The sequence below is a fragment of the Lepidothrix coronata genome, unplaced genomic scaffold (genome assembly GCF_001604755.1).
Source record: "Lepidothrix coronata isolate B3197 unplaced genomic scaffold, Lepidothrix_coronata-1.0 Scaffold264, whole genome shotgun sequence".
Taxonomy (NCBI): domain Eukaryota; kingdom Metazoa; phylum Chordata; class Aves; order Passeriformes; family Pipridae; genus Lepidothrix; species Lepidothrix coronata.
Genome location: NW_016690444.1, coordinates 624,132 through 636,446, shown reverse-complemented (window position 1 = coordinate 636,446; position 12,315 = coordinate 624,132). Strand labels below are relative to the sequence as shown.

Below are 12,315 nucleotides of genomic sequence, written 5' to 3'. Positions count from 1 at the left end.
TCCTTGATGCTCAGTGCTATTATCCTGACACCTGCCAAAATGTCGATGGAGAATGGACCATAAAAATATCACTCCTTGATAGAAATGAGTGTAACTTTAAGATCAGTCATTTGTGTTAGCCAGATTTTGTTCTCATCTTAATAGAACTTTTAAATATCTGTTTCGCTGCCAGGACAAATGGTCGAGCATTAACTACTGCAAATGAATGCAGAACTATAAAACTTCAGTATAATCTTCTAATTTATTTCTTAATTTTCCGTTAGTATAGAACCAATCTTCTATTGAAGAGCATTGTGATGTCAGTTGGGTGCTATATATTTGACATGTGGAAGTTAAATCTGTATGCTTGAGAACGGAGACTTACGATGATTTTTATCATCATTTTAAAAATACTTCACAAAGAGAAATAATTCATTATTATCTTTATGGCTCAAGAATAGGATGTTTAGAAAGGTGAAGTGACTTTCTTGAGAAATTCAGTGAGGGGAAATAAAATATTGTTAACATGAAAATGGTATTTTATAATAAATGTCATTTTATAATAAATGTCATTTTATAAAATGACAAAATTCTCTTACCTTCAGGGAGGCCAAATTTCCTTCAGAGTCTTAGATATAACCCATATGTCTAGTTCATAACCTTATTTGCCAGGAAAGATATTCTCAATCTTTTGCCTAGCATGGAGCACACCTATTAATAATAATCTCATCACTTCCCTGGGACTGCAACCAGTGATTTAATTAAAAAACAGGGTTTGAATTTGGGTTCATCTTTTTAGCTGTAAAAATAGAAGCTTTATAGACCACATAACCTTAGGGCTCCACAATCAACCACTGGTTCATGTACAGCTGTTTGAGAGAGACCATGCTGAAATCTGCTACTTTGCAGTAGCATAATAAACTGTGGTTCAGGGATCCTTAAGGATTCCTAAGCAGTTCTTGACCTTTATTCACAATTTTTTTTTTTCCTGGTGAAGTGGTCGTTGACTGTGCCACACAGACCATTTCTGTGTGCACTCTAACCTGTAAAGCACCTACAGTCATACAAGAAGGAAGAAGTTCTTCACTGAAGGGGTTGTCAAGCGTTGGAATGGACTGCCCAGAGAGGTGGTGGAGTCGCAATCAAGGAATGACTTGATGATCTTGGAGATCTTTGCCAGCCTTAATGATTTCTGTGATTCTGCAATAAGGATGCACAAACATGGAGCTGTAGAGAGTTCCAGACTCTGGCAAGTGTACGAGGTGACACCTGGAAACAGTGAGATATTACAGTCACCATGATTGACAATGAATGCCACGTTCTACTGTCAATACCTGCAAACTCTTCAGAGAATGAGGAAGGATTTAATGGAAAGTAATGGATAAACTTTGAAGGCATGTATTTTTGAAGGACTTCTCCAAGGCACTTCAGCTCAAGAGGGAAAGCAAATGTAACCAGTGAAACACGGCAAATGATTCTTGGAAGTTATGAATGTCAGCTGCTTGTTGTGGCAATGGTTCTAAACAGTTCTTCAATCCAGTACTTATAAAACAACATTAGCTTACTTGCACGTTGATTATTTCTTACAATATGCTCTTACTTCTCTGAAAAATATCTGGCTCTTTGAACAGCTCCAGTGGCTTCCAACATATGTCTATTCAGGGTATCTGAGCCTGGAGTTTCACAGCTTTATGTTTTTTTTTTCCCCCTCAGTAGAATTGTCAATGAGAAGGTCTCAATTCATTTTTATTTTAAGTTCATTTCTGAAACTGACTTTCCAACAAAAATAAGGATGAAAGAGATATGAGAAAAACGTGTCACAACCAGCCACTTTGTTAATAAACAGAACAGTATTATTTTTACAGTAGAATGACACAATTAGGGAGGAAAGTCACACATTTAGCCACAATAAGGTGGAGTGTATTGGTTGTGAAGTGATTCCCACTGACTATGGGTTATTACATAGCCATATTTTTTTTTAATTTATTTTTTTGAGGAAGGTGGAAATGCACTATTGGGGCCCTCTTTGGACCTACCTACTCACCCTTCCTATCCCTGCTACTCCTTTTTTCTTTTCACTGCTTCTACAGCTTCCCTTTTATTCCTTCAGTGGTGGGTTTGTCTGTCAGGTTTAGCACCATGCAGCTAAAACCAAATGAATAAACTCAGCAGGGACTAGCTGAGTAAACCTGGAGTAACTCTACCATTTCTGTTTGAACTTCCCTTGGCTTCTGCATTTCAGAAGTGCTAGAACCACTAGTCTGGTTTGCAGCAAACCTGAATGTGAGCATGGAGGTGGGGAGAAGGTAACAACTAAACTCCTCCCCACTCCCCCCCCCCAAAAAAAACCCCACAAATAAACAAACCAAGAATTGGATTACATATTTCTGCAGCTTATAGATGTGAGTCTACATGAGGTATGGGGATCACATCCACACACATATAAACCTGTATAGCTCTTTTGCTGATCCAGACAGAATTTTGTTCAGTAATGGTTACAAACTCATTTGCTGTTTCTGCTCTCTGTATTGTTTTTAGAGTTCTTGCTGCTTATGGAGTGCCCAGGTTGGCCCACCAACTGCACCAGAAACCACGAGGGTAAGGGCTAATCGACCCAGTGCCTTGAAGTCCTTTTTAATTAGCCTCCTTCGTTAATGTCATCGCTGCCAGTCTGGACTAGCAGCAGTGGATAATAATCAGAGGGCCAGATTAGCTTGGGGAGTCTCCCACTAATATCCCTCACCTGGGCCCTGGGAAGGCAGCAAACCTCCCTGTGGGATGGTTCCAGTTGGCATTTAGGACCCTTGGTTCCCCTCAAAAGGGAGTCACCAACTACAATTACCCTTTCTTTTTTTCTTTATAGCTGTGATCGTAATCCATCTAGTAAACAGGGTGCAACCAGGAGACCCTCCAGACAGATCCTCTTCTTGACTGCCCTCTACCTGACTCTCTGGGTCCAGGGCCTCATATCTCTCCTTGAAGGGCACCTGGGAAGGTGACGGGGGTCAGGAGGGGATTCCTTTACCTCTTCCATCAGGGACCTGTTTCCATTCCCCCCAGTCTACTTGGTTTGCTCCAACTGCCTGATGGTAGGATAGGCAGGGCTTCATTGTCTCCTGGTGGACTTCTTTTGGGGTTGAAAGGGTATGACTCGACCCTTTCACTCTCCCTAATGCTTCTTCACCTCTCCACTTCTTCCTTGAGCTCTGCCACCAGGCACAGCAAATCATTCACCTGCTCGCATCCTACACAGATGCCACTCACCCTGTCCTCTGGTACCAATGCCAGACTCAGACACTCCGGGCAGCCAGAGATCTGCACAGCTGCATCCTTCCTGGGGGGTTCTGCCTGGGTTAGCACACTCCCCATGAGAGCAACAACAACGACTTTTGGTCCTTTGGAAACCATTGCTGGGTCGAGTTGAGTTGCAGGGAAAAAAAAAAACAAAAATACAGACATCACAAACCTACCTCAAAGGCCACAGCAGAGAGCTGGAAGGCTGACTGAGTGCTTCCTGCCCACCCTGCCTGTGGGACCTGCCATGCAAACTGCCCTGCCACACTCCTCTTTGCCAACTCCTGTTCCACACACTCCCCATTGCTAGCACACCCTGGACCACTTTAAATCACCCAGAAAGGACCTCTACTCCACGCCCTGTCAGCTGATAAGGCCCTGCAAGGCGGCTGGGCTGGGCTGGCCTGGGCTCAGCTGAGAGCCATTTCTTCCTGCAGTTTAAATATCCCACAAACGACCTGAGCTCCAACCAACAGTCAGCTAATTAAGGTTTGCTGGGCAGCTGGGCTGGGTTGAGCGGGGAGGAGCTTCTCCATGCAGTATAAATCTCCCACAAACAACCTCAGCTGCCTCCTGGTCAACTCATTAAGTCTTGCAGAGAAGATGGGCTGAGCTGGTCTACTGAAATGCCAGGAGAGAGAGCTCTTGTTACCTATGGACTGCCTAGGCTGGATCACAAACTGCACCTGGAACCCAAAGGTCACAGGCTTTCTTTCCTGAGAGAAAGGGCTGTTGTTCCTTTTTGTGATCCCTGTGCTGAAACTGCCACTCCAACTCCTAAAATTGAAGACCAATGAAGGTTCCCTCCAGACAAAAAGAGCCAGCCCAGAAAGCTCTTCTTGCCCATTGACTGCCCAGGCTGGCCAACCAGCTGCACCTGAAACCATGAAGGTAAGGGCTTTCTTTCCTGGGGGAAAGGGTTGTTGTTCACTTACAGGAATCCTTGAGCAGATATAGGCAGTCCAACTCCGAAAATTCCATACGGGCGAAGATTACTCCCACAAAAAAGGTGCCACACCAGAAAGCTTTTGTTACCCATGGAGTGCCCAGGCTGGCCCAACAACTAAAACTCCACCCCAAAGCTTGAAATCTCTCACTCCTGAGAGAAAAGAGTGTTATTCATTTCCAGAAATCCTGCTCTGAAATTGCCACACCAACACACAATATTGAAAACAGGTGAAGATTCCACCCAGACCAAAGGTTGCAGGCTTGCTTGGCTGGGGAGAAGGACAGTCTCAAAATGCATTAGAAGACCTATCCTGGATAAACTGGGACCCTTATGCTTTGCAATTAGCTGGGAAATTTGGTAATAATAACAATTTAACAATTTTATTACAATATTTTATTTTCTTTATTATCTATAATAGAAAGTATTTTATCTCACTTTCTCCCTTCTTCCTTTGCAAGTGGTAAAGGTACCACTGGCTATTTCCATTCTCTCAAACTTTCCCACTTCCATAGATATATATCCCTTATTTCTGTTTTGCTCTTCCCTCACATGTTTTAAATAATTATTTCATGCCTCCCTTTAAAACCGAGTTGCCAGAATACTTACTGATCTTTAATCCATTACGTTTTTTACATTTTTTCTGTCCATTTGAATTTGAGAAACTGGTTAAAAACACACAGATGCATCTCTATAACTGAAAAATGTGTGTTTTGTACTTGAACAAAGGGCTACACACAGCAGTTGGCAAGCCCTGTGCTCTGTGCATGCTACAATTCTCAGTAAGGATCATAGTTATTCACCACCAGCTGTTTATGGGGCACTGATGATTGTGGACCAATTGACCAGGGACTGCTTCCTCCCTACTCTAAGGTGAAGTGTTTACATATTCTATGAATATTGCTGATGAGGAGTCCTGAGGGAGAAGGCTGGAATTATGCTGTAATCAGATGGTTCCAAAGGGGTTTTTTTTAATATCTGTGATTCTGGTTTTTAATTTTGACTTACATATTGTACTACTCTAAATCATTGAAAAAAATAGGCATCACATGATATTACCTATGTATCTAAAAGAGAAGAAACTGGAGTAAAAGTAAATCTATATATAAATCTCAAACAAGTCCAAAGGAAATATCAAATTAAATTGGTCCCAATGTCCTCCCTCTTGTAAGAGATATTGGAATACATCTTCTGGTAACAAGAGAATTGTGTTTTCTTAGCTATGGCATGGTGAAATCTACCCTTCCTTTTCATGTAATAACCCACAGACCTTAAAGTAAGTATTTTTAATTTACATCATAGCCATTGAGAGAATTTATCCATTCATCCATAGAAAATTAGGAAAACCATTCCAGCCCCTCCAAAAATACCAAAATACCTGGAAAACAATTTATTAATAAGAAAATTTCCAACCATCAGTAATAAAAAGACACCAAGAAGATTAATTAAAACAAAACAAACTTGATCACAAGCAAATCAAACACAGAAATTAATACTATGAGAATGTAATAAACATACTATCAAGTTACTAAAAGATGAAGGTTAATTCCGACTCTATGGAGGTGGTCTATGAAAACACCCCATAAGGTCTACAAAAACACTCTATATATGTTATATGATGTATTGTATGCAGATCTAACTTACTAGAAAATACCTTTACAGAGTAACAAAATCTGTAAGATGTCGGGAGTTACCAAAATCCACTGTGATTAGGAAGAGGTTTTTATATCACCTTTCTCATGACTAAGTCTGCAATGTAACAGAGCATTGTTAAAGAAAAAGAAAAACAACTGTTAAGAGTGCAAGTATTATGTAAACTATTGCATGTATAAAAGGCAAGTAATTTAGGAAGCATGTCTAACTGATCTGGTATCAGATTTACTCAACAGAAAGAAATATAATTATAACTTTCTAAAGAACCTGAGTATAAACACACACGGAAAATTTACCTCTGATGAAGTTTTCCATGTGGGTCTCTCTTACTCCTGCTGTGAAACACCTTACTTACAAAGGCTGAAGGTGTACAGGGACAGAAGAGCCTAAAAAACTTCTGTGTTATCTGACAGAAAGCTCTTGCTGCTTGTGGAGTGCCCAGGGTGGCCCACCAACCTCACCTGAGACCACGAGGGTAAGGGCTTGCTTTCCTGGGGAAAAGGGCTGTTGTTCTCTTGCAGGAATCCTGGGCTGAAATTGCCAGTCTGACTCCCAAAATCGTCTTGTGAAGACAAATAGGAATTTCTCAAGCAGGTGTATGTGCAATTATATGTGTATTTTTATCCCGTTCTGTGAAGTGATAAGAAGATGGGAAGAAATCAGTATTTCTCTTTTTCTATAATTACAGTAAATTTAATAGGTTACTTTTCTTAGTTGTATGTGGTCCTTATAAGACTCAAGTGACAATGTTCCTGTTTATTTCTTTCCAGCAGTAAAATAAGCTCCAAATATGCCTTTCTAGGTAAATTTAATTTTCGGGGGGGGGGGGGCTCAGGAAAAAAAAAAAGCATTGCTTCTTATGTTTGAGACTAAAATTTTTTGTGACAAAATCCAGGAAGATTAAACACCAATTAATTAAGTAACAAGTCCTACCACTTTGAAGAGGTTTTTATTGGCAGGGATTTCTCAACCATTCTAGGTGACTGGTTATTATGCTCACGTGTGTGAAAGCCTGTCTTTCTATCAGTCTGTGTTCTCTTCGAGGCAAAGCTCATTACTCTTTGACCAAACCCCCCTGAATCTGAAGGAAACACTGTTCACACTCTCAATAGGAAACATTTTACTCACTAGAACAGTGCTATCATTAATCGTCTCTTCCCTCCCTTGCCCCTTCTTACATTCCTCAAAGACAGTATGGCATTCAAGAGGAGAAACATCTATTTTTTAACCTTTTCTAATGTATCGTCTTTTAAATCTTGTGTTTCCGTTTCCTTTCTCTACTCTCCCTTCCATTTGTCTACGTTTTTAAAGTATGATCCCCAAAACACAGACAAGCTGAAGCGTCCTGGGAAATGAAGAGTAGAATAACAAGCTCCTGTTCTTACACAAGGTGGAACCCTTAACACGTCACAGAATGCGATTTGGTCGCTGGGTTTGGAAAGTTCACGCTGCACAACTGGCATAACGTGTCCATCTGAAGTGTTTGCCCTCTGTGTGGGGCTAAGTGTTTTTAGAAACCACTGACAAGGACCGAACCCAGAGCAGATCTCTGGAGGACCTCGTTTGATGTCAGAGTGGGAAGACTTACCAAAGGGTTGCCTGTGCATGCTTTTTGGCCTTTTTTCCCCTTTTGTAGCTGAGCACACAGCATGTAATAATTTCATCTTCACCATATTGTCCCAGTTTTGTTGAGAATGTCATGTAGAACAGTTTGACTTCTTCCCCCTTATCCACTTAGACTGTCAAAGAGGGAAATTCCATCAACTTAACACAGTTTGTTTCTTGTCACTCTGTTATTCTTTCAAGGCTTTGTAAATGGATTGTTTAATTTGCTCCAGTATCTTTCTGGATGCTGAAATGAGGCTGACATGTCTGTGATTTTCTTGTTCCTTTTTTTTTTTTTTTTCCCCTCTGTTAAAATTTAAAAGAGTAAGTTTTGTCTTCTACTGACCTGTGATGCATCATCTACACTCCAAGTCATGGGAAATAATCACTAATGACTTGGAAATTGCTTTTATGACTACTTCAAATACTTGAGGAAGCTCTGGTAACTTAGATACTTCAAATATTGCCTAATCTCTCCATAAATAGATGACTGCTGGCTATAAATAACCATTTAAATTCTATTTTCAGTACTATGAATGACAGGGATATATTATTGAGGAAGCAGAGACTGAGTATTAAAAAGGTGTAGGGAGGAAATAATTTAGACTTTTAGGAGTTACTAGCTCAATTAAATCCTAAGTCATAAAAGAGTTATAAGCTAAGGTCATATGCAAGAAGTCCTCTTTACTTAAGAAATAAATCAGGGTCATTGGTCTGAGTCTTTTTTTAAAAGTCTTACATTGTCCCTTTAATTCTTTTATAGTTTTCTAAGTTCAGAGAGAGATTTAGCTTTGCCTGCTTAACTTGCCCTTGTCTGTGTAGAATCAAGAGCTGGATTGTTACTCAAGAATTACTTGAGTAACAAGCTGCAGATTTTTAGTATCACTCTGCACAATTCAGGCTTGAAAAAAACCAGAATATTGTACCTAATTAACTGAAAATTAAATAACGTCTTGCAATTTGTATGTAATTTCTCTACTGAATTAATTTCTGCAGGCTTTTTCCTACTTTCATAACGATTTTAAACTTAAAAGGATAAAATGCTTAATTTGAAATTCCAGCTAATTAAAGGAATTCTGTATTTTATTGATTTCTTGCCAGAAGAGAACAATTTAGAAGCATAAAAGATTACACTTGGGGAAGCAATAGCCTTTAGCATATTTGCTGGTGTATTTCAGCATTTGAGTTGGAGAGTTTTATATGATTTTACCTGATGCATTTTATTCGTATCGTTTTATCTAAGGTCTAATTACTATGTAAATTTTAAGGTAAAAGAAACAAAACTTGAGTTGCAAACACGAAGGAAAACCTTGTACAGAGTAGAAACCAGAATAAATAAGTTAGATGTCCTGTTCAATCTGATATATATTTTAAACACGTACTCACGACGATATTCTTAAAGGTCACAGATGATCTCAAACTGCAAGTTACCTTTTAGGTAAAAATGTTGATTATAATGAAAGTGATTGTAAGTGTGGTTTAAATTGTTCTTTTCTTTGAGAAGTGTCTCTTGCTCTCTCCTCTTTCCTGTTAATTACTGTGTGGTAGCAGAAGAGAAGCCTCTGCTCCAGCTGTGTAATGGGTGACATACAGTAATACCCTGTATTGAACTGTAGTGAAACTGCCTTTATCATGTATAGATGTATACTTTGAAAATATCCTTCACATGGGCAAATGCAGAGTTGGCTCCTTGTTCTCACGCTGGAGCTGTTACAGGCCAGACAAAGGTCATCTGTCAGTGGGACCTTTCAAGGATATTTCTGAGAGGACATTAATTTAAGCATCTGAAAAAGCAGGAATGTAAAAAGCAGTGATACACTGACTGCATTTGCTGTAGTTGCAGCTGGGAAGCACATGTCCTACAAAATACATCAAAGCTTTGGCAAAGTAAACTAAGTATAGAATATGGGAGTCGTGGATTATGTGCCCTAGATCTATTATTATGCAGTTCTTAACATTTTTGTGCTTTTCGTATCGACGATTAGTCATGAGCCCCACTCTCCATTGTAAAAGCAAAGGTATTAATTATTACAAATGAGTGTTCTCAAAATTACTTAAGGTAAGGCTGAGACTAGAATTAAAGACTTATAATTTAACAAAGCCTAGCTTTAATATTTTTTTTTTCCAGCATTTGGATCCAAACATCGATTAGTCTTTTGTAAATGCTTTTTTTTTTTTTATACAAAAAAGAAAAAAGAAAAAGAGAAAAAAAAAAGCAAGCTCCAGGCTGAGATAAACTTTCCAGTCTTCAACTGAAATTTATTATCCTAATTAGAAACCTAGCTGTTTTGAACCGGATTCTTGATGTAATGCTGGACTATTTCCTATTTAAGATGGGATTTTTATGGGATACCTGAAATTGTTCCAGGAAAATAACTTTTAGAAAGAAACAAAAAACCCTTTTGGTTCCCAGATAATTTCTAGAGCATTTCATTTATCGATATTATCAAAGTAATCTTTCACTACAATAAAAGATTAGCAAAAATAGGCATTCTGTGCAAACTGACCATACTTAACATGGTCTTTTCATATGGCATTTTCTACAAAGCTTCCAAGTTTTCATATCTGGATATACGGTAAGCCGGGAATTTTAAGGTATTTGTACTGATGCTCTTGTATTGCATGACTCAAAATGCTTCAGGTGCACAAACTTGTTTGTTTGTGTTTCCTAATCATTTAGAAGAAAGAGAGGGGAGAATAGGTACTTTCCTTAAAAAAAAAAAAATAAGGTAAAATAAAAAGTGCTTTCGAGTACCCTGTGGTAGCATTTATCTCACATAAATAGGTCCTGTTTCTATTTGAATGGCAAAGTAGTCGTAAATACATTTAGGTTTCGGGTTTAATTTCATTCCTTAGCAGAAATGCACAGGAAAATCTGACAGCTAGAACTAATTTAAGATGCCAAGTTTTTGTTTCTGTTTCTACGTTATTTTACGTTGTATTTTTTGTTTTTTAAATTAAGAAATCAATGAAGGATACAGCCAATATGGTGTTTCTGTAGAAACAAAAATCTCATCTGTACAATAATGAGAATATAGATAGATGTTCCAGATGGTACACATGCAAAAGGAAGGCTAGCTGTATACCAGATGGTGTTATGACCATACATAAAGCAACTGGATAATCATTGTAATATTGTGACATGTCATATTGTATGAATAAATATTATGTTTTCCTGAGGAAAAAAAAAAAGGTAAAACCACCAGTAAATTAAACCACACAAGGCAGATGTGGCACTTATCCAGGAGTTACAGTTCTAAAGGAACAGCAATATTGGAGCAGGAACTTAGAGGCTTTATTTCTTTAATTCATTCCCCTTATGAAAAAGAGGTAATTCTAATTAGAGTAAAATGTGCTTTACACAATTAATGTTAGCTTAGGCAACTCTAGAGTATTTAGAATACTCTGTTTCTAAAATAGAACCAATTCTTTTGCTCCCCCCAAGAATATTCAACTATTACAAAGACTTGTATTCCTACGATATTTCTCTTTAAATGCAATAGACGTTTAGAAAAAAAAATGTGAGGTTGTAACATGAACAATTTCCATATCAGGATGATGCTGCAATGAATGGAAACAGTCACTGGCAAGATAGAAAAAGTGAAGTGGCCTGCAGTGTTATAAGCAAAACTGTACCAGTTTTTGTGTAACTTCCTGTGCAAGAGATGGGATAGTTTGACTTACAGAAGTGCAATGAGTGTCAGCATGTCAGATGTATATTAGGAACATGTTGCTAGGGTAGTATGAGGACATAATTCTAACTGTAAAATGCTTCCAGTATAAACACAGAGTCAGCTACAGCTGAAGACTTTCTCCTGAGCGAAACGACACATCCCTTGTTTCTTGCTTGAATTAGGTCATTCTGTTGTTCTGGACTTTTTAGTAAAAAATGGACCTCTTCAGTCTTGGGACATGAGAATGAATTGTAAAAGGAAAAACTTAGTGCACCAAATGCAGTGTTGTTTGTTCTTGAACGACAGCTACTGTAGGAAAACATTTCCATGCTTATTGGACATATCACAGTATCTAATTTATTAATAACCCTGCAAGGAAGCAGGCTATATGATTTGCAGGAGAGCTCTGGGATGAAGGCTACTTTGCTCGTTGAATCTTAGCCATACACTTGGGAACTATCACCAGAAAAAACTGTAAACAAATGAACAAACAAAAACCCCAAACAAACCAACTCCTGCCCCCTCCCCAAACTCTGAAAATAGATAATGTCAGATAGTCATAGAAGGAACAGCTACATCATCCAGTCTGATGTCCATATATCGCTCATAATGTTGATTAGAACAGTGCTATTGATAAAAGCAATTTGTCTGGATAAAGCCTGTGCCCCAAAAGGATGCACAGTTGTGAACTGAAGGCCTTTGGAGTCATGAGAATCCTCTGTTATCTTAAGCAACTTATTCTGATAACATGTTTACTACAGATCTAGTTTTAGAAAAAAAAAAAACCACAACAATTTCTCAGTTGAATTGTCTCTTTTCAAGCACTTCTTTCTATTCCTTTTCTCAGTGTATTTGCTTTCTGTACTGTCTTCTAAGGATAACAGGATGTATAAATAGCTCCATTGATACAAATACTGTAAATACTAGTATTTCCCTCGTACAAAAAGATAATAACTTTTGCAATTTTCCCTACAGCTAATTATTACCAGTAACTTTCAAATATTTACAAGCTGGAATGATACATTAGTTAAGATAATTAAAATTAAATATATCTGCCTGTTATAATTTTTGAGGAACTTGGGCCAGTGACTTGCCTGAAGAAATGCTTGTAATATTGTGACAGCTTGTAACCTGAGGATTCATTAACTGGCAGCTCAGAGTTGA

General features: G+C 38.4%; 1 long non-coding RNA gene across 2 annotated transcripts; it reads right to left on the bottom strand.

Annotated features, from left to right (window-relative positions):
- Window positions 1-1,181: 1,181 nt before the first annotated feature.
- LOC108507662 lies at window positions 1,182-7,229 on the bottom strand. Of its 2 annotated transcripts, none has more exons than XR_001878214.1 (3): window positions 7,102-7,229; window positions 6,334-6,502; window positions 1,182-1,248 (listed from the first exon to the last, which is right to left on the bottom strand). It is a non-coding gene; the product is annotated as an uncharacterized LOC108507662 (long non-coding RNA). The 2 variants fall into 2 exon arrangements; XR_001878213.1 differs by lacking the exon at window positions 1,182-1,248 and adding an exon at window positions 5,872-5,968 and having other exon boundaries at window positions 6,169-6,502.
- Window positions 7,230-12,315: the final 5,086 nt, after the last annotated feature.